At 49.8% G+C, this 22,474-nt stretch overlaps 1 protein-coding gene across 6 annotated transcripts in view; it reads left to right on the top strand.

The window, feature by feature from the left end:
• LOC142559769 (uncharacterized) overlaps positions 1 to 22,474 on the top strand; it is a 448,941-nt gene that overhangs the window by 299,031 nt on the left and 127,436 nt on the right. Inside the window, exon 2 of one of the 6 annotated variants that reach the window (XM_075671407.1) lies at positions 11,790 to 11,835. The exons of the other annotated variants lie outside the window; for them this stretch is intronic. The gene's annotated coding sequence lies outside the window, so the exon portion shown is untranslated. The remainder of the gene's footprint in view (positions 1 to 11,789; positions 11,836 to 22,474) is intronic. 6 annotated transcript variants of the gene reach the window in all.

The raw sequence follows: 22,474 nt of genomic DNA, 5'->3' as shown, positions 1-22,474 counted from the left end.
TGGACAGAATTTCAGCACCTAACATTTCCGTGGAAGATCCAGTGGTGTCCATCAAGACAATCAGTAGTAGCGATCACCAGATTACGCTGCCGTGGCCCCCCCTTTAAACCTATATTTACACAGGACTGGTCTCATGATATCGCCTCTGTGTCCATATTGCCAAGTTCATTCATCTGGTGTTCTAGTGAGTGCCATATCTTGTGACATTGTTCTCCCTTCTTGCGCATATTTGTTTCATTTGCCTAGTGACAAGGAGTAGCCGGTGCCGCCATAAAGGCGCCAACCTCTCTTAATATTCATTTTAAAAAAAAAGAGAGAAAAAGAAAGCAGAATCCCTAGAGCACAATTTTTTGCTATGTCGCCGATACAAATTGTTAAGAAAAGGACTTCTAGAACTTTCGCTTGCTAAATTAGGGCTAATCTTATCATCAGAAATAATACGATCTTTCGGAGCGTCAGTTACAGCTTTCAGCCATAGAGACGTGTTTGATGCCGTTTGTGGTTACATACGATCATCTAAACGAATAAAGTTTTGAATGTTCTTTCTTTATTTGTTTCTTTTTTGTGCTTTTGTTCTCGTTTTCATCGAATATGTAATACTTCAAAAGATTAAGTACATATTTCACTATTCTTGGCCAATCTCCTAGTTTGGGTATGAGCCATAATATGAGGTCGTCGTCATCGTCGTTGTCGTCATCATCATCATCTTCTTCTTCACTCGTCTCCGTTCATTACATAACAGGGTGGCGGTGTTTTTTAGACTGCCGATACATTTCGTTAAAAAAGAACTGCGAGTGCAGCGAACGTGCCGTTTTTGCAGAGGCGAGGCGGACGTACGCCGTTATAATAAGGTGGGCTTTAGAAGACTGACTAACAGAAATTTGTTAACTAATGTTTTAACAGTGCTGTGGGGGGAGGTGTTAAAGTGGCGTTTTCTAGAGGCAATAACATTTTAATGCACCCCCATTTATTTTTAAATCGTCAGAATTGCACATATTTTGATATAGTCAAAAGTAGGCAAATTCAAGGAAATGACGATCCTTTTTGTGTTTTACTGCTTCAGTGTTCTTGCCTTAGAGTTTGCTGTTGTTGCTGTTGAACATTATATTCCGTTTCTGCATGGGGTCATATTTGGCCTGCAGCACGTTTGAATGAATGACCACAAACAAAGTTCAAAGCTCAGTCCAGGCAATACCAAAAGCGAGGGAAATCGGCTGCTTCCGTTACGTGACGAGAAGCGCGACGAAGCTTGAAGCTTAGCGTCGCGACAGGCGCCTGTTGCACGAGCAGGGAGATTTTGATTAGGGGCACCCAGCAGGCGCAATTAATCGAGAGTCCGATACTACGCGTTCAATCTGTAAAGGTGGCACGATTTAAGCGTCAGTAACACGAGCTGGAGACGGGGGAAAACGAAAGGACGCGAATTTGTTAAGCCTAAATTGACGCGTTTTATTCCTCGAGTACATTACAGATGCATACACGTGCACGTAAGTACCCTCTGTGAAGTGTGCCACGGCTTGCCGTAAGCGCGTGCGAAGCGCAGTTGTGCACTGTGCGTATACGCAGTCTGTGTGTAAGCATACACGGGGTGGTGCGTGGTGCACACATGTATATGCGCTTACACGGACGTTATTGAAAGATATATCAATAAACGAGAACTTAAATGTTGCCGTGTTTGTCTCCTCTTGTCCTGTCTTTAGTGCAGCTTTCTTCAACTCGACGTTGAGAGTACGAAAAAAGAAAAAGTAACGACGGATTGCCTAAAGGCACAGCTTTTCTTTTTCCTAGAATTGAGACGCGGGCCCAGAGCACTTCGATTGCAGAATACAGCAAACACCCTCTTTGGTTATTGTTGATGTATATTGAACATTACATAATCACAACGCGACACTAGAAATAGAAAGGACAGTAAAATTTTTCTTTTCCTGTCCCGTCTTTCTGCCTGTATCGCGCTGTGTATAGCCACGCATAAGCAAGCATACTGTTTTCTGGCTTAAAATTCGTTTCGGATATATACAGCGTGTTGTGTATGTTGTATGGTATATTCTGAATTATGCAGCTACTGTAGGCTAGACTTCGCGAGAGAATCTAGGTGCATGGCGTACGCGCTGTTCTGGAAACTAAGTGGGAAGCCGTGTACAGTTACGACAGAATTTAGCGATAGCGTGAGCGCAGCTCTCTGAAGCATTTGACCCGATTCTAGGTGTACTGCGAAGCTCTCACTGCCTTCCGAAGCACGTAATTATCTGCGCGACGCATCTTGTACACGAAGTCTGCATGCACTCACACGGGAAGATATATAGTCTCATCCGACTTTGCACTTTTATGCCTGTGGCACAATCTCCTTTCTCTCGCTTTTCGCCAAGCTTCTCTCGTCTCCCTTCTGCTCCACATCGTTTGCCTGCAACGAGCGTAACCTTGTGCGTCTTTACGTTTCCAATCTTCCGGGTTTTCATTATTTTAAGCCCTCTCGCCGCTTTTTGTGGAAACCTGGCGATGCTGCCCGAGCCCATCCACCCGTCTCACTGCAGCGCATGCAGAGACACGCAGGCGGCGATTAATCGTCTCGGTTTGCAACCTGGTGGCTGCAGCCGGTGCCCTCGACTGGCTACATGGCGCAAGTCCGTCGAGTTAGTCTATCGGCTTCGGAGGGGCGCCGAGCTAGTTTAAGGAAGCATGCACCAGCACCATACATTGCTGCTTCCTTCTCGGATCACAGAGGCTGAAGAACGGTTACTGCTCAGTCGTCAGAGCTCGAACACACACAGCCACAAGAGGAGGCTTTCCACAGGCGACTTTTAAAAACTCGTTGAGATCTGTTCATGGTCCTGAGTTGTGGTACGGAGTGGTCAACATCGTGCTCTCAACTGAAGTTTGCCGACTTTCTGTATTCAATGAGACGCTGGCTCGTCGCTGAGATATAAATTTTTCTTACATACCGCCGAAGTGGCCCCGTATAGGTAAGACGTTCTTGCTGACGACGTCCCCCGTTCCCTTTCCGGCCGCGACGACCCATTATTGCTGCGGAAAGAAAACGCAAACGCGCTCACGGACCAAGCTTTCCGTCCGCCCAAATGAACGCCAGAAGGTCGAAACCAACCTTGGCTGGTCCCACAGCACGGTGCCTCTCCTCTGTTCGTGTGCTCCTTTATGTTGCATTACTCAGTCACCACCTGACCTTTTTCAGCCAGGCGCAATGCATTTCATTCGAATCGGTTCAGAGCTTGCCTAATTAAAATAATTCAGCCTTTCACATGTATATTTATGAAAATGGCCGCTGAATTCGCGCTGCATAAACACAATATGCAAGCACACTTCACGCACGTAAACAGTATAAGCACATATACAGCTTCGTGGGTGCGTCATCTATAAACGCCCAGCCGCGCCTCGCATATTAGACATTCCCACTTCCGCACACTCGTGTCAATCGATGCAAACGCTATGAACGTCAGATCCACTTTATTTTTCGTGACTGTAATCTGCGGCACATACAGTCAGCTGTTAGGTGCTGCTACTGCGTTTCGTTCAGTTGCTCGGGGTTGGAAACTTGGCCGGTGAGTGCACCATCTCGCCTCCATAGTCGGGATTTTAAGTGCGCATCGTTGCGTCCCCATGTGCCAGAGCCACAACTTCGCGTCTTTTTTCTGTGTTAGCTTGTCGAGGAATTTAGCTGACGCTATAGCTCATTAACGCACCTATATGCGGCTTTTCGCTTCCATTGTATTTCCTCTTTTCACCCTACCGAGGCTGTTTTCCGAAACAACATGTATTCAAACTATAGTGTCGCTGTAGAGAACACATTGTCAGCGCGCTGCGACTTCACCCACTTGAACAATTGATCAGAACGCACTGCATTAATTTGGTGCGGGTGCTGTACTGCTTGGTTAATTATGCGCGTAGGTGCGGTTGCGCCAAGGTTATGCGATCAAAACTCATTGCTTACAGAGAAAACGAGGACTCGCAAGTATATATCTCGTAGTGTTACGGGAACTAACGATACTGCGACGCACACCACGTTGCCGCTCGCAAGGAGAGCTGCCTTTTTTTCTTTCTTCTCCATTTTTGTGCGTGGAGCCATATTACGGAATGGTTAAAGTAGCTTGCTGATTGCGCGTAAATAGCGCAGCTGTTTCGCCAATAATTTACACGCTTCGCACGCGTAGCCTGTATTCCGTCTGACACGTGAGCACAGTGTTTCGTCGATGCGTATCAGCAGCGGTCAGCACAAGGTGTGTCTGTTGGCTCGTTCGCATCCACGAAACTTGCCTGCGCAGTTATCTAAAGCTACTGAATTCAATCTCCGTGGCACGCGGTGGCGTCTAGCATTGCGAGCAGCGGCCACGTGAGCCAGCACGCGAACAGGCGAATCGAGGGGGCGGCGTATAAATGGGCGCGGCGAGACTGCCGTGCCGCGGCCAGAGAGATGACCAGAGCGCGAATGTATGCGCACAATAAGTAAACCAGCGCGCAAGAAAAAAAAATATCTGTGGCGATTTAGCGGTAAATGCTAGAGAAATCACGTTCACCACGTTGCAAAGTGTTGTTCAGGAGCTCACTCAACACAACGGTCCTGCCTCTTCGAGGAGCGAAGTGCATCCACGTGACCGTCTTCCACACTTCTCAAACATAGCCATTTTTTTTCCACTTTGACATTCTTAATGCTCACGCATTGAAAAGATGTTTTTAAACACGAGTATTGTTCACTGAATCTATGAGGCTATATACAGCGAGCTCGTGTTCGCAGACCCTCTCCTGAGCGCCGTAACTGGAACACGCACGTGTTCCATCGTTGGTCCCGTCGAGAGCGCGACTGTTTGCGTCCTCTTTTGCGGCGTGAGATAGCCGGCTCCTGGCAGCTGTTGCTTCCATCCTGAAACCAGTGTATGCCGGGTGTCCCAGCTTTGTAAATTCCAAAGACAGCGCAAAAAATACACATGCACATAAACAAGACACGAAAGACGCGGACAAGTGCTACTACCAACCGTTTATTCCGAATAAATCGACACACCCTCCGGTTTTATAAATTGAGCCACGCAGAAGTGTCACACCCCTTTTCCCAGGCGAAAGTGATAAACACAACATTAAAAAGGGGAAACAAAACTGCTGCCTGCTTTAGATAGTAGAATTCAAGAGGTCCAGTTCGGCGCTGTGCCAAAGCATAGATGCTTCGCTTACACAGATAGGGGAATTTTTTGCGGATATGGAATGCTTCTAAAGCCACTCCAGCCGTGTGGTTTGCAGACTTGCCTAAGATAGTAGCCGAACTACACCTTTTTTATTTTTTACTTATGTTTATCACTTTCGCATGGGGAAGAAAGGTGCGAAAATTCAGCGTGGCTCACTTGATAAAATCGGAGGGTGTGCCGATTTGAATAAACAGTTGGTAGTAGGTCTTGTCCGCGTCTTTCGTGTCTTCTTTATGTGTATGTGTATTTTTTTACGCCGTATTTGGAATTTACAGTGTTAGACCCACTAGCGCAACAGACGGTCCTTCTGGGGTGTCCCAGCTAACTGGAACCAAGAGCTTCTTTTTTTAAAAGGTAAAAAATTTGGAGGACGCTCAAGCTTCGCCTTTTTTAATGCGATAGCATTAAAAGATTCCTGACTACTTTTTACGCTTTCCGGCAACTGCAGTATACGTAACTATAATGTTTACCGGGCGGGAAACGCTGGCGGCGAAAGCTGTGCACGTAGCTAGGCAAGCTTTCTGGTAGAAACGCGGCCTCTTGCGTGGGTCTGTCGCCTGTTAATGTTTCGCACTTTTGATATTTCAATCTGAGAAGAGAGAGACAAAAGAAAGTGGAAAGGCAGGGAGGCTAACCAGATGGGTAGATCCGGTTTGCTACCCTACGCTGGGAAGAGGGGAGTGGGAGGTAAAGTGATAGCAAAGTAGATATAAAGGAAGAAAGGAACATAGACATACAACCACAATCAAATACTGTCACCGTATACCGTCACCACAGCACAGTAGCACTTGCAGCACTATAAACATCGGTTCAGGCTACAGCCGCTATGTTGCCCTTAAAGAGTGCAACAGTGCCCGCGTAGCCCTCCGCTGCGATGGTTTGTGATTTCGGCATTCTAAAATATATATATAAGTTCCTCTGTTAGAGGTCTGGTCGAATAGCGCTATCGCGATTGAGAGCGATCGTCTCTGCAAATTGTAGCGAGGACAGCCACAGAGAAGGTGTTGAAGAGTCTCCTCGCTACCACAGTCATCACACGAGGCGTTGTCGGCCCGTCCGATTCCGAATGCAAGGGACTTAGGGAAGGCCACCCCTAGCCATATTCGACAAAGCAGGGTAGCTTCGCGACGGCAGAGTCCAGCTGGAATGCAAAGGCGTAGAGAGGAATCTAGGTTGTGCAGCCGGTTATTTTGAAAACTTCCTGCGTTCCACAAGGAGAACGTGATATCACTGGTGAGCATTCGAAGTTCTCTGGGGGCATCTGACCTTGATAACGGTATCGGCTCCTCTTCGTCGCCTTGCAGAGCCAACCGAGCAGCGTTATCGGCGTGTTATTTCCCTATGACACCGCAGTGACTTGGAAGCCACTGAAATGTCACGTGGTGTCCTTTCTCAGTCAAGGTATGGATTAGTTCTCTAATCCCGAATACCAGTTGTTCGTGTGGTCCACGCCGCAGGGCTGATAGCAAAGACTGTAGTGCTGCCTTCGAGTCACTGAATATTGAGCATCTTCGAGGTTGTTCTCGGCTGACAAGACGAGGTGGAGCGCGAAGAGCTGCAAGTTCCGCAGCCGTCGGTGTCGTTGGGTGACACGTCTTGAAACTGATTGTGGTGGCTTTCGCTAGGAAAACCACGGCTCCAGAGGAACACTGGGGAGTTACCGATCCATCTCTATAAATATGTACGTGGTCGGCGTACCTCTCGTGCAAAAGGAGCAGCGTTAGTTGTTTAAAATCAGCTGATGACAGCCCAGATTTTTTCCTGATTCCTGGCACGGTGAGGTTCACTGCAGGTCGAGCCAAACACCATGGAGGAATCGATGGCATAGTTGCGGGGGTGAAGCCTGATGGAAGGTGGGTGTACTAATCCGAACTCGTTGCACAAAATGATGCCTGCGGCCTTTCTGACGGTAGTGTTGCCAGATGGTGGGAACGGGCATAGGCAAAGTGCCTAATGTGCACTCTCAACACTTTGACCGCAATGTGTGTTTGTATTGGTTGGTCCCGAGCGATTCGCAATAGTCGTCACTGTCGATGTGCATTTTGGCAAACTAAGACAAACCCTAAGAGCCCGAGCTTGTATAGCCTGTAGAGCACGAAGATTTATCTAGCAAGTATTGGTCAGTACGGGCAAACTGTATCTCAAGAAAAAGAGCCCTGTACAATTCCAACATTGCATGAACTAACATTCCCAAAGTCTTTCCGCCAAGAAACTTGAAAAGCTGAAATATTGCTGTCAGACGCTGTTTCAAGTAGGTCACGTGCGGGCTCCATGACAGATCTCTATCAATGATTATGCCAAGAAATCTGCGAGTCTTCTCATGAGGAATTGTCTGGCCCTTTATTGAGATGGTGTAGGGTGTCATTGCTTTGCGAGTGAATGCCATCAGTGCACATTTCAACACCTTGGTTGTGGAGGTATGTAGCTGTCAGAGTAGCAGCTTTTTGAAGTCTTGCACGTATCTGAGGACGATCTGAAATGACGGCGCTAAAACGACGGTGGACGAAGAACACACACACACAGGGCGCCTGTGTGTCAGGTGTCTTAGTCACTGCGCTACCCATCGTTCCCGCATAGCGGCGCAAAACCACACGTCTATTGTGTTTCTCAACCGTAGCAACGCGGTGGCGCAGGTGGCGCGAGTTCGCGACTCGTAACTGACATCCCTACATCGAGCTGAAGCAGCGTCATCGACCACGTGTGAGGTCTTCCAGTCGTCACACCACTCAATTACGTCACGTGCTGCATACAGTACGCGCAGGCCAGTGCTCATCTTTCTCGAAGAAGCAGCGCTATCCAAACGCAAGGCGATTGAAGATAAAGATGCGCAGGAAGACCAACAAGACAGTGTACATAAAAGACGTCATAAAATGCTATGTATTTGCTTAAAACAAAATGTTATACAGTCACGCGTAAATGCTCTTCGGTGCCTGTAACACCCTTGAACATTACTACTTACCTTCTTACGTCGTCCTACGCTGGTCTAATGAACGTCGCAGCGTTGCAACCGCGCTTGTCCGTTTCGACGTTCGCGGTATTTTTCGCCATTATTCCAAACAGCAGCATGCGACAAAAGCAGTAGATTAGTAGCAAATGCTTACGCATGTTTTAGATGCCGAAGAAGTTTCTTCCTGACGTTTTTAGAGCGCAGCTCTTACAACCACATGCACGTGATATTCAAGCGACAAGCGAAGCGACGCGCAGACACTGTCGCTCTGTCGCGTCGCGTCGTAGAGCAACCACATGCACGCGACATCGTGGCAAAATGTACCGACAAATTTCCGTTGCTCATGGGCCCGCGCGTCTTTCTTCAACGCGAAGTGTCGAAAACACAGCGCGCGGAGCTATCAGCAGTCGGTACTCTCTGTCCGCATCGCAGATCGCTTTCATACGGTCCACGCGGCCGCGCCAGATTGATAGGTCAGTGCCGCCTACGGAGTACGTTTGATCATGGTTCATGATGATTCTACACGGACGCATAAGGTGCTTAAGAGCGATAACGGCTTATGATGCTCGGAACGTCATCAGCGCACCTGGCGTCACCACCTGCAATACTTCGCTTGGCTTATCAGTGCACCTTGCGCCGCCGTCTGCACCAGTGTGTGTCGCCGCAGAACTGTCGTTTGTACGTGCCACAAGTTTCGTAACACTGATGATGGCACAGAGCTGCGTGGAGAAGAGCACGTACATGGCAGAATGCTTACGCATACTTAGAAAAACGCCCAGGGGAGTTGCTGCGTGAAGCTTTCTTTTTCCCTCATTTCACGCTGCTAAGTGTATACATGCTCCTTGCTTCCCCTTTCTATTTACACTCTTGACCGAACACCGATATCTAGAACTCAGTATTCGAGTATTTTTGACGTGTTGTTACTCTGCGCCGTCGGCCATTTTTGCTACCATCGTTCGGTCACGCCGCCGAATACGACGTATTCTCGCATAATGGGGCATATATTGCTTTCACGTTAAAAGTACTGGTTGTATAAGGACACACGACTGCCGTTAGCATGCAGTTGGTACAATTTTTCCAGTGCAGTTTTTTTTTCTCATCTTGGTCCAAGTTAGCTGGGAAAAACCTCTACATAACGCAGAAAGGCTCTATGGATATCTCCCGCGACAGGCTCTGTCAAAATAAGTAGCGGAACTCGCGTCATTACTGGCGCATTCTTGAAGGGGAAAGAACGTATGTACTAAAAATTGTTTCTTCTCCACCTGCCTTTGCCGCCATGCAGCTAAGCGAAATTTTGCCAGCCATTTGCAGCTCAATTTGTGTCTTCGGTTTCCTTCGCCTCGCTCGATGGTTGAATTGTCTTCGCCGTCCCTTTGTACGTTTCCCTTGCTGTCCGTTCTCTTTGACTCAACCATGAATTACCTTGAGGTGTCTTCGAAACGCACTGGACTGCTCTATCGAATGAAATGGACCTTCACGGTTTTCTGCGAGTCTTTGTTAACGATATGATTGCAAGAAACTTACTTCCTCGAACGTTATTTGGTTGGAGGCGCACAGCAGTATGTGCAAGCATTTTTCAGAAATTTCTAAAGCGCTGCTGAGTTGATAACCTTAGCATGGCGAGTCTTCTGGAGCTTTCTAACTTGAGAGTGAGACAATTCCTGATCGGTCCTGGTATGCAATGTGTCCAGAGAACTGGTGACGCGTGCGCTGGCCTGGAAACTTTTGGCAAGTGCCGTACGTGAACGGGGACGTATTCGTATTCTGCAAACGGCTCAAGTAGATCTTTATATCTGCTCGTAGATTAACGTCGCAAATCGTGCCGTCGTGCATTTTTTTCGGCTGCAAGCTGATTTCTAGAGTTGGCCGCGTTTTGGTCTGTCTTCCGCCTACAGGAATATTTATAGGGTGTCCCTGCTAACATAAGCCAAGCTGTTGAATGAAAAAAAAAAAGGATTTAAGAAACATGGTGCAAGATACGATTTTGAGACCGACGTTGTTCGGTCGTAAGACCTCTGACAGCCCCGTCTGTAGTCGGTAGCAGCGAGACGGCAACTAACGTCCCATTGGCTTCGACGCCGCGTCACGAGCGCGCCTCGACGGAGCAGAGCGGGCCAAAGGAAGAGCTCGCCGCCGTGTTAGCGCGCCAGGTGTTGTTGCACGAGGGGAGAGGGCTTCGCCGCGACGCCCTCGGGAAGCCGGCGCGTGGTTCGTATTTCTCGCTCTCTCTCGCCCTCTCTGGGCTTAGCTGCGACTGCGCACGCCTGTGGGCCTTGGTGGCCGCTCCTGCTTCCTCGGTCTCTCGTCGCGCAGGGCCTCGGCGGGATGCGGTGTTGGCGCCGCAGGCTGTCGCTTGCTGGCTCGGGCAGCACGTACCGCTGTGGTGCATTTCTCGTAGCGCAAAACTCGAAGGACGTTCAACGGCATTCAATTGGACATTAATGTTTTCGCGTTCACAATTCATAAGTTCTTAAGTGTTCTCGGACTTTTTGATTAGCGGCTTGGCTAATCAGTAGCTGAGACACACGCTGTAAGTTGTAACCCCGTCGTTGATAATGTTATATGGGCGCACATATATATCACCATTGTCTTCACACAAACCAATTTGCAGCAGTCTTTGTTATCTACTTCGATGTGACGTCAGATGATGGCTCCAATGGGCAGCGGCCTCGATACGGTTTCTTTATTTTCGTTTAAAAAAATAAACGCCGATATATCTGCGAGCGGCCACGCGGAACACAAGCGAACGAGCAAGTTTTGTTTTTCCATATAGTAAGAAACGCTGACAGATATGATCGGAACATTTTGTACGCAAATTGCTTCGTTACGTTCGCTTTTTACCAGCATATTTGGACGATGCTTCTGTTCAACATTATGGAGGTTTAGTACCCGTGGTACAGGGCACTACAGCGCGTTCGCTCGCATCCGCAATGTTTTCTCAAGATTTCGTAGAAACGCGCAGAATATTCGATCTGACACATCGTAGCTGCTGAAGGCGCTTTGTTCAAGGTTCTGCGATCTAAAATGTATTCTTTCGGGCAGAGCGTAAAGGCAGTGATGCCAGGCCGATACCGCGTAATCTCCCGACACAGACTCTGCGAGCTAGGTGCGCGCATCAGTGAATACTCCGCGCCCTTTTGCGAGTGTCGCGCTGCTTTTCTTGTTTTCATCGCAGCCGCTCCCTCGCCGGCGTGGATCGAGGCCGCGGCGCCTGTCCTCCGATGTCTCAAGGCCTGCCTTCGGGCATCGTCGGGCCGGTCCCCCTTGTCTCGCGCCGCCGCCGCAATGCCGCGCCTTGAAATAGCCTGGCACCGGTGCGTTGTGCGATCCGAGACGAAGAGCGTATTGTTCCGCCGATATCGAGGTTTCCCTCGTGCGTGTTATACTTAACGTGATCTCGTTATTATTTTCATTTTTCATGTATTTCGTAACCTATTTCATGGCTTTTCATCCCTGAAGCTGTTCTCAGATATGGAGCAAACCGTCTTCGAGCAAAGGATTATTGCGCACTCGAGCCTGCTCGGGAGCTATATAAGTACGGGCAGAAATTTAGAACGTAGTTCTCCTTTACTTTATGTTTTAGTCTAATTGCGAACATAATTGCAACTGTGTAATTGCAGCTGATTCTGCTCCTCTCTCTCTCTTGCGGGATGCAGGCCTCTGAGACTGTGTGAATAACTTCTGTACAAGTGCGTTTTGCGCGTGAGTATACGCTACAACCTGTTTTCTTTATTGTTCTTTCACTCCCTTTATTTCATCCCTCGCCATCTCAAGTGGAGTACAGCATGCCAAGCCTGTCGCTATAGGCTTACCTCTCCGCATAGAATTAAACTTTTCTCTCTGTTCTCCACCTTGCAGTTGTCGTCTTTCCCAATTTTCTCCCCCCTTAAAAGCACGCTGGATTGCTGTTGTGCGTCAATGACGCGATACGTTATCTAAACGCGCTAGGATTCAACCAACCTTCCACGTTCGCTTCTCGAGATCGAAGATACAAGTATGACCGCTCTCAATCTGTCGCACCGAGTCGACCGGCCATTGCCCAAGACGCAAAAGCGGCACTGCCGATCGTCGACTCTCAATTCCGCGTAGGTGTTTTACGAGGTCCACCGTGTGTGCCGACGTGACCACGGTGTGAAGTCGTGCGCAAATGTGCCGATGATGTCTTGCCTCATTTTTCTGTACACACGTGTATCCTCCCGTGCGAAGAAGTTACTTAGACGTGAACTAGGGTGCTTGCTTGGGCTAGTTGGTAATTCATGATCAAAAATAACGTACAGCGCGAAGGACAAGGACAGCGATAGACAGCGCTGTGTATGTCGTCTATCGCTGTCCTTGTCCTTCGCGCTGTACGTTACTTTTGATTACTTAGACGCTCAAGATGTTCCTGGCCGTGGGCGCGTCAAACTGAATACGAGTTCTCGTCAGATGACCGTAGCTGTGCAGCACTGAACTCGGTCAACTCGACCTACAGGGAACGGCGGTTGCTGACACTCCGCTTCTGTGGCATCCGGGGAGCGGAAAAGTTGAGCTGTCAGCTGATTATCCCGCCTTCGTCCCGTGCACCGCTAGTTACACGTGCGTACATACTCTGTTCTCCGAGGCCTGTATAGCGCACGCTCGAGTGGTCGACACAGCTCAGGATGCGTAGAAGCGCGGCCTGTGCGTACCGCGGCAATGCGTAATGCGCGACACGTCTGTAATGCCGGCCTTTCCGGGTCATATCTCGCTAGGGGGGGAGCGGGTTCTTTCAGAGGAGCGGTCGTTTCCCTCGGCCGCTTGTCAAAATCCCGTGCGCTGCCGCTGGCCGGCTTCCGCTGACAAACAAGCGCGCGAGCAGCGGCGGCCTTCTTTGCGCATCTCGAGGCATTCCGCGGAGAGAAAAGGCATTGTTCCGTTCGGTCGAGCAACGCACGCGTTTCGGTTTTCGAGGTGTGCGTATCGGCAGAGAGCTGCGTGCCTGCGCCGTCGTACGTGGGCGCCTTTCTTCCTCCCGGAGAAAAGAAAGCAAAGCAGGTGCGTCTCGCGCGCCGCAGCAGTTGGTCGAAGCCACTGCGCCAGAGGCAACCGGGAAACACTTCCGAGTCGAGAGAAATGCCAAGAACGGCGGAAACTGGGTCGGTCGTTGGCTGCGCGTTGAGCGCGCGTGAGCGATGGATTTTCCCCGCCGACGCCAGCAGCGCGCAAGTTGCCCGCATTATCCTTTGTTGACGTCCAGCTCTGTCTCGCAAAATCCGTGCAGCGTGATAGGAGCTACGAAGCACGGCAAGTCGGCAATCGATAAAGACGATATTAATCCAGAGGCATTATAAAAGTCGAAGCGGTAGTTTCCTCACTGTTCTGCCTATATATAGTATACGCGAATACGCCAAAACATGCATGTAACACTAACAGGACAAAGCCCGAGCGTTTCTGAAGTAGTCCGAGTAAACTATATCGTCGCTCGCATTCGTAACACATCCATATATGGCACGAATACGTTAGGAGAAACTAAAGTGGTATGCGTTGCGTGCAGTGACGTTTCGCGATTCTCGTGCCAGTTGGCATGTATAGGATGTGCTCGGTTATTAAAATAGTGCCATCGAAGACAAGAACCTAGGAAGCCTTTTCTGTCTCCTCAATTTTCCCACTGTACATGCGCCATCTATGATGCGTGAGTGCACAGTGTCGATTTTCGGCGCGTTTGCCGCTGTTAATTCGAAACAGTCGATGGGCGAAATAGCTCGTTCGGCGCAGTCTTCCCAGGCGGCGCGTTTCATGCACACCGCAAGAATGTGCCCACTCACAGCGCTCGGTCGCGCGATTCACGTGTCCTCCGAGCGTTGCGGCTCCGGCGACCCGACACGGCGTGTTTTTCCCGTGCACGCTCCGCACTCGGGCCGCGTCGTCTGCGTCGACCGAGCTCCTCGCGTTCGCCCGTCGACGCGTTGAGGACCGACACATCCGCGTGCAATCTCGACGGCTGCGCTGGCGTAGAGTGTCGCACGAAATTACACGGCGAGAATTCAAGCGGCTTCGCGCCATGGCTTTCTGTTCCTCGGGTAACTTGCAGGTTGCGAAACAACATTGACAAATGCTGCACAGATATATATGCGCTGTCGTTCGCGGAGCCTATACTAAATAACGAATATACTGTCACTGTTTGAATCACGACCGAAGATGATGAACCCAGAAGCTTGGCACATTATCAGACACATCGGGGTTATCAAGGACTGCTGATATATAAACGCAGCGATTCAAATTTGGATAACTGCTTGATGACGTACGTTCCGTTAAATTTTCGCGACAAGTTGATGAGAGATTTTGGTACGCGCCTGAAGCTTAGTGTGAGGGTGCAGACGATGCTAAAATTAATATCGACATATTTCTCTTAGTATTTTTGTCGGCAGTGGCCGTGCCCGCGTATCCTGGATTTTGAGCCATCGTATGCGTATGCTTTATCGGCAAACGATTCCGCGCACTCCTAATACGCCCGCTTCTGGCTTCGGCGTACTGGAGAAGTTCGCTGCAAACGCAACTAGGTACGTTTTACAGCGGTTGTCGGCTATGGTAAGCAGCGCAATCACGTGATCGAGTACGCTCTTCTCTGTACCCCACGTGTCCATTTGCACCGCGTCAACTGTTTACGGAGCTTTTCAGTGCACGAACAGCATTGGTTGTTCGAAAAGTGCTCCAATGACGAGGGTTCGTGCGAGCCTTGCCGCCGAGATCAAAGCCCCGAGTCCCTGAGAGGGCTTTTCATGCAGAAGCATTAGGAATGCCAAAGTAGGCTATTTATATATATATATATATATATATATATATATATATATATATATATATATATATATATATATATATATATATATATATATATATATATATTGCGACTGACGGTGGACCACCGTCAGTTGCATTTCCCTTCTCGAAGAGGCAGGATGTGTAGTATCGAGTGAGCGCCTGAGCAGCACTTTGCAATGTTGTTTAAATCATGGTTCTGGGAACTCAAAGAGGTGAGCCGTAATGTTAACGCATTTCTCTCGTATTTACCGTTAGATAGCCGCTCAATTTTTTTTTTTTTAAGTGCAGTTTCAGCCAGTTTTAGAGAACCGAGGTGCTGCACATTCAAAAGACTACATGCGTGCGTCGGGGGAACACTATACCGCCGTCGAATGAGCCGGGCTGTAGCTTCCTTTTGTGCCTGCACTTGGAAACAGCGCAGCCGCGCCGCAACAGAATTGCGTGCGGACGTTATTTTTTTTTTCTCCCCTTTTTGTGTCTTTTCTGTTTGTGGCGTCCTTTGTCGGGGTGCACTTTCGCTCGCTGGGCATAAATTGAAGCGGCAAGTGAGAGCGGTAAAGAAACGAAACGAAACATGGCCTCCGCCATAGAAAACGCATTCTCGGGTCCCTTTCTTTGACATTTCTTTTTTTTTTTTTTGGGATAGGAAGGACGCACGCTGTGAATCGGAAAGCGAGTGTACACTCGTGAACGCTGTCGGCGGAGCGCATGTGTAGCAGCGCGACCTTGAGCAGAGAGCGAATCGAGCGTGGTCGACAGCGAAAACAGAACTGAGCGCAGAAATGAGGGCGCGCGGAAAACAAGATTTAAACTGATAAGAGAAACTGCGACAATAATGTGCGCCCCACGCGATCTGAACTGCAAGAATACTACGCCAGTGTCACTGGGAAGGCTGTGATGACTTGGTGCCACGATGTGCAATGTCTGCGAGGGCCGGTCACACGTGTCGGCAGTGCGGAAAACAGGTCGTCCAGTCACGCACGACACACTTTGGTGCACGTCCATACAGCTTGCACCTCGAGCGCGTTACTCCTAATGCCAGTGTTCTGTACTCACGAAGGAAGCACGGTGATTGTTCAAACGGGCACGGCTTCTCAAAGTTCGCGCGTCTTGTTTTGGATTGCGCAGCCGCATAGTGGTTCAAGTGCTGGCTAACTCGGTCGCTTCATATCTCTCGACTCAAACAAATTACAAATATGTCACAAAGTTGCGGCTCCTGTGCGCTACAAATATCTCGGTGCATGCCGGTCCACAGTGTACAAAGACTTCGCCCTCTGTACTGATCAGCTTACAAATACCCTCATCAAAACGATCTGCATACGTGGTGTTATTACAGTTCACAACAACCACGTTATTTTGCGAAAGGTTTCGTTTCTTCTCTTGTTTGCACGAATCGACATGTCCGCGCAAATGCAGCCTCGATGAGCGCTTTTGTTTCTAGAAATTAGCTACTTAGAATCGGAAGCTCTCGGGTAAAGGTTAACAAAATGAAGCTTAGAACGACAGAAAGTTGAGCTAGTTGGTAAGGATTCATTATGCAAAAAAAGAGGTGAGGCGTGTTGTCCACTTCTCTACTCTTGTGTCCTGTCTGCACGCCTCACCTCTTTTTTTTATTTTTTTTGCATAGCAAAATGAGCTGTGTGCGTCGTAATGTCGCTTCGTCAGCTCTTTAAAAAAATTTGTTGCTGGGCTAGTTGGTTCATGCTTAACTGAATACTGGTAAGCGCAATTCCAAGACGGGCCAAAGGAGACACAGAAGCACACTACAAGCGCTAAATGGCAACTAAAAATATTTTGTGAAGATTTCGCCTACTTAAGTACACAGCAGATTGCAGGATCTCGCAAGCTTGACGGACAGTGCGTTGTGCGATCCTGGCCTGCTGTTAAGTATAGGTGAAAACTTCGTAAAAGAACTGTTTGCGAGTTAGCGCTTGTACTGTGCTTCTGTGTCTTTTTGTCCCGTTTCGGAACTGCGCTTACCAGTATTCAGCTGTGTGTCAACTCTTGTCGGTCCCGTCATTGCATTTTCGAAAGTATCTCTTACCGTGTCATGTCTTATGTATATACATTTGCTGCCGCTGTGATTTCCTTCTGATTTATTCATAAGCTTAACAGCTGTCTGCCGCCTCAGTCAGTAAGACGTCGTGATGCCGAGAACCAGGTCGTGGGTTCGGCATTCTGCTACGGCAGCCGTGTTCCGATTGGGGGAAAAAAATACCCGGTCTCGAAGAGCTATTTGATTGCTGATGAGTAAAATTAGCGCAACAAAAAGAGAATGGAAACGAACGAAACAATGCAAGACCAGCTCTTCCAACAATTTATTCTTCTTGACTATTTGATTGCTTTTATTTTCTGGGTATATAGCAGCACGTGTGGCCTGCAGCCCCCCCCCCCCCCCCCTTCTCCCCTCCTCAATATTGGAGATGTCAAGAACAACATAATCTTGAGAACAACATAGCATACGTATGGTCCTGGAAAATATTTGATATCGCTCCAGCGCTAACAAAAGAGCTTTAAATTCGTGTACCGCGTGCTTTGAGCAGCCGGTCTTTTCCCGGAAAACGCAACTCATATCTCCACCCCCCCCTCCCCACCCCCACTCTCCTCTTCAACTGTTACGGCGTCTCTCATAGCGTTCGTGTTACATTTGCTTGCTTTTGTACATTAAACTCGCCATCTTTTCATCATTGTGTGGCTTAGCAGAGTTAGAAAACAAAGCTACTTTCATCTGTATTAAAGGGCAAGCTCTGAAATGAGCCGCGGTACGGCTGCTGTAGCATATACACACACGAGAATGCAATCTCATCACGCTTCGTCCACGAGTGCAGAGTTTTCGAATAGCTGTCGCTTGCCCCGGAGTTAATCCGAGTCGATCCAGTGCGAGATCTGTCATCACGTCTCGCAGCGCGGCGCTTCGCCACGTTTTCTTCCACGACCAAGTCGCGAGTAACGGGACTCCGTAATTATTGCTGGGAGCGGGCAGTTTCACACTTCTCCGCGAAGGGGCAGCACAAGCGCCGTCCTTCTCTTGATAGTTCGCTCTGCGAGGGGCCTCGTCTGAGCTGAACCGCCACGTCTCCATGAGGGTGCAGCATTACGCTAACCACCGCCATGATAGCGGCGGAGGTCGAGCGCGGTCGTCTTCTCGCCGCACCGACGTCGGCGAAGCGAGCGAAATAAGAAGGATCTGTGATGGGACCAGAGGGGGGGACCCCAGCGGGTCACGCCCAAGATCACAACGTGACCTTTTCGTGCACGCGTTGCTGCTCAGAGATACAGCGCACTAAATTTAGACGGCAGAGTGGCGCAGAATCCTTGATGCCTGCGTGTGTATCTGCGTGACTTGTCTTTCAGATTGTCCACATATCGTGAGGCATATTGTGTTGATGCCTCCAGTCACTGTTTCTCCATCACCTTTCTTCCAATGACTCAGCGCAAAGCCAAGAGAAAGCGGAAGCACGAGCTCTAGGACTTTCACGAGGTTGTTGAAAGTGGGCGCGTGAACAGAGCTTTTATTCCAGTGTTTCAGAAATGGCTTTGTTTTTGTTTCCTACCCACCGTGGTTTTCTCCGTGTCCCTGGAATATAGCGGTGAGCGTAATTGTGACAAAATTTATAGCCAACTCCAAGAAACACGCGGACACCGCGACACAGCAGTCCCTCCGCGACTCTTAAGATCATCGCGAATATATCGGCGATTTGCTGTAGCCGGGATTTAGTGTGTTTGAGTGTTTGAGTATGGACTTTTAGAAAACATTTACTTGCTTTGGGTTGTAGAAACTGCATGGATGTTACTGCCACGTACGGGTGGATTTCGTCATGTATAGCGAGATGGGGAAACGTTATTTGACGGCTACAGTTGTTTGCGTGACCGTATGCCTGTACAACATGACGCTCCAAGTAATGATTGCACAGGAATCGACACAACGCATACAACGAACGCACAGGCGCACACGCAGTGGCAAACAGCCGTGGTGTATGGACCTTTCCCATGTTTTCTGAGGAAGGCTGTGATGGCGCGCCAAGCATCAGCAGCGCCCACCATATATGCAGCGTCCTATAACGGGATCCTGTCGTGTGCCCAGCTGAGCTTCTGTTGAGCGATAACACTCCGCGCGATGGCGGTGCCTCTGCTGTTATCTTACGCCGCTGCGCCGTGCCGCGTGTATACGCGCAGTGTGGCCGACGGTGTGCCAGAACAACGTGGCGTTCAGGATGTGCAACGCGTGAGATCTTCAGCGTGGGAAGGCGGCTAGCCGAGCATATCGCTGGCGTATACAGGACAGGCGGCGACCACCTGAGCGCTGTAATTAGCCCATCTGGTCGGGTCACGAACGCGCACTCTGGCGGCGGCGCAGCTCGACCGACACGCCGCGCCACCGTGTGCGTTGGTTGCGCTGGCTGTGCACTGATGCTAAATTCATTTCATTTGGTGCATCTGGTTCATTCAACAGAGATCATCACTTTTAAGCACAACTGCCCGTCTCTGCTCATCAGAGCGCAGTCTCAGCACAGTCGCCGAGGCTGTCTCGTAGGTCACGAATACCGAAGCGCATCGGGCGCAAGGAGGTTGTGTCCCCAATGAAAGGCTGCAGTCATGTCGCATACGACCGCGCGGTCTCTTTAGGTATACGACTCCCGCGTTGATAGCATGTGAACGATAATAGCTGGGAATGGGTGTAGTGCTACAACAGCCTGTAGACTGTTATCTCCGGTTCATCTGAAGACACGCTAGTGCCTGCCTCGGACTGACCCTTTCAGTTAGCTACGTCCGGCATTGGCCTGCAGTGTGGCGGCTGAATGAGACTGGACGGCGGCGATGGCGCTGCAGACGTTCGTTTGCTTTGTGGCGCCGCAACGTGGATTTCATCTCTCGATTTTAGTTGGCGAGTCATGGGTGCGCAGAAGCAGCATGGCGGCGTATTCCTACGCTTGATGCCCTTGAACCACAGTGCCCAGGCGACACTGCCTTTGTATCAGAGATGAACGGCAGACATTGTAGTGTACTCGCAGCGGACGTTCACTCCTACAGGAGAAATGAATAACCATAGGCGCTCTCAACAGTTTGTTCGATAGGAGGCTTCGGAAGTAATGCTGAAGCAGCATACGAGGTACGCGTAGAATCTCAAACCGTTGTCTCAGTACGAATTCGCATCGCGTTCAAGTATTTCCTTCTTACCGACTATTGTGCAAAACGGCGCATTACATGCCAGCACGTGCAAGCTGGTGCTGTGGCTTTCGTTGCGTGTTGCCTTTGTTGTCTGCTTGAGCAAAAGAAAGCTTGTCGTGGCTGCCGTCACCCAGCACGTACGCCAACTATAAACCACGCCGTATGCATTGTGGAGCGTGCAATCTGCTTTCGAGAGTTTCACGTCCGTGGTGCACCTCGAGTGCAATGTTCTCTTCAGGAGGAGGCAGCTAGTCGTTCTGACGCAGTCGCGCTTACCTCGCCGAGGCCTAAATCTGCACTCCGAGAATGGCTTGCGTTGCTGCAGACAATTCCGCGCGTTTTCATTTCTTCGTGGCAAAGTGGGGCTGCCGAAGTGCCGGACAAGGCGCACGAGACCGCTGGGCGCGGTCGCCCGGCAACAAAACGTGTGTTGTAATGACGAGGCTGGCCAAGCGCCTGCAAGCGAAGCAGCTCGCGGCCTTGGTTGCTTAAACGGCCGATCGTTTCGGCCGATACGAGCAGCGGTTAGTGCGACCAATTACTCTTTTTTTTTTCAGGCACAAAAGAGGGCAAAGCAGACAGAGGCCCCCTTTGCGCACTGCGCCGCGTCGACGGGGTCCTATTCCAGTCTCTCTCTCTTCGTTTCCATGCATGGGGCCTCCGAGGTGGCGAAGGCTCGCTATCTCATCCCCAGCTCAATTGCTCACGTGTTCCCTTCAACAGGTCACACCAGTTGCAGTTAGTCGTGGACTTTACTCATTGCAGGCAGAAAACAGTGCTCATTACTTTCAAGCAACGGCCAGCTTTTACGGCGGGTTCCACTGGTCGCTTTGGGGTCATTCATTGGCTTGATACGCTCGTGTGAACGTGTGCCCATTTGGTTTGTTATATTCACATTAAACCTCATCGTACTAGTCAGTGTTCGCACTGCAGGAATATAGTATGCCGACTCGCGAACTCGTTGGTCGTTGTCATCATCGGCCTATTTTTTCTTCTTCGGAACGAATGCCCTCTCCCAGATCTCCAGTCATGCCAGTTGCCTTCATAAGAACATAAAATGCAGCCAGAAATAACTAATAGTATAACGCGTTACGGTTGCTGGAGGCGCCATTCAATTTCGCAGTCTCCGTCGAGGCAGGACAGCATGTTTCGGGGAACTTTAGCTCGGGCTTCGTGCACAAACATAATCAAATGGCAATGTATGAGCGATATAAACAATGTATAAAGAGATAATTTGAAGCAAAGTAGAGCTACCACCAGAACTGTGACTTCGGTAGGAACACATTGCAGCGTTGTGGAACTTGCACGCGCCGCTGGCCACACAGAGCGAGTGCTCCAATATTTACTACCGTGGTGCACGCGAGCGCATCTGTCTCTGCAGCTGCTGTCAAGAACGGAGAGAGGGGGAGAGTAAACGTTTATCATTCGTCCCAAATGTCCGGGCCTCGAGTCCTCGCGCTAAAAACAGTAAGCGGACAAGACTGTAAAGTACTGCACGCAGCTTCTGGGCGACGTTGCTTTGTCCAGCTTTGCTCGCACAGTGCATAACCAAGGCCTCGGACGATCTATTCCAGAGTTCTTTGATGATGCCGCAAGCTCCATGCCGTTGTCTGAAGCGACGGTCTCGCTCCCCTGCCGGACTGCAACAGACCGAGATTGCAGCTGTTTGTAGAGCGGCTTCCGATTCGTTTGTTTACCGCAGGAAGTATACACTGTCCCGTGTTTTGTTCAGGTGAGCTAGCTCGCGTTAGTTTCGTTTGGAGTCTTCGATTAAGGTAAACTAAGCTATACAGAACGCTTTCTGGCTCCGATTGTTGCGATAGCCGTGCCGCCGACTGCACAATGCTGCACGATTTCAGCGATCGTCCTTGCCAGCGTTCGGTTTGCCGAGCCTTCGCCGAGACGTGCTCCACCGCGACCGATCGCTTTCTCCCGACCGCGCCGCCTCCGTGGCGGTGACCTGATTACCGCCCTGTGTGCCTCTCTGTGCGTGTGTGTCTAATCCGCCCGTGCGCCGACAATCTCTGCTCTGTGCGCCGAGGGCGTGCGTGCGTTACGAGAGACCACAGCCGGCGGTGCGCACATCACCGCGTTTGCCTCGGCGACCACAAACGAAACTGCTTGCTTGTCAAAAGGCCACTTGTATTTAGTTAATCGCGTATGAAAAGCGTACTCTTCAGTGCAGTCGACGTAGTATTGAATGAGAGAACAACGTGGGTTCTCCTAGATCAACCGTCTCTTGGAAGCAATGTGTTGGCAGTAAACACGTCGTTTGGCTTCGTATAGGCTAACGGAGATGTAGAGGTTGGCCAACGTATAACGCGGCCTGTTTACGCTGCCCGTACTGTGTGTATAGTCCTTGGAGTGTTTTCGTGGCAGCAACATATCTGTACTG

This window comes from Dermacentor variabilis, chromosome 10 (assembly GCF_050947875.1).
Source record: "Dermacentor variabilis isolate Ectoservices chromosome 10, ASM5094787v1, whole genome shotgun sequence".
NCBI classification, from domain to species: Eukaryota; Metazoa; Arthropoda; class Arachnida; order Ixodida; family Ixodidae; genus Dermacentor; species Dermacentor variabilis.
Note: the sequence above shows the minus strand (reverse complement) of the source record. Positions and strands in the feature narration are given on the sequence as shown.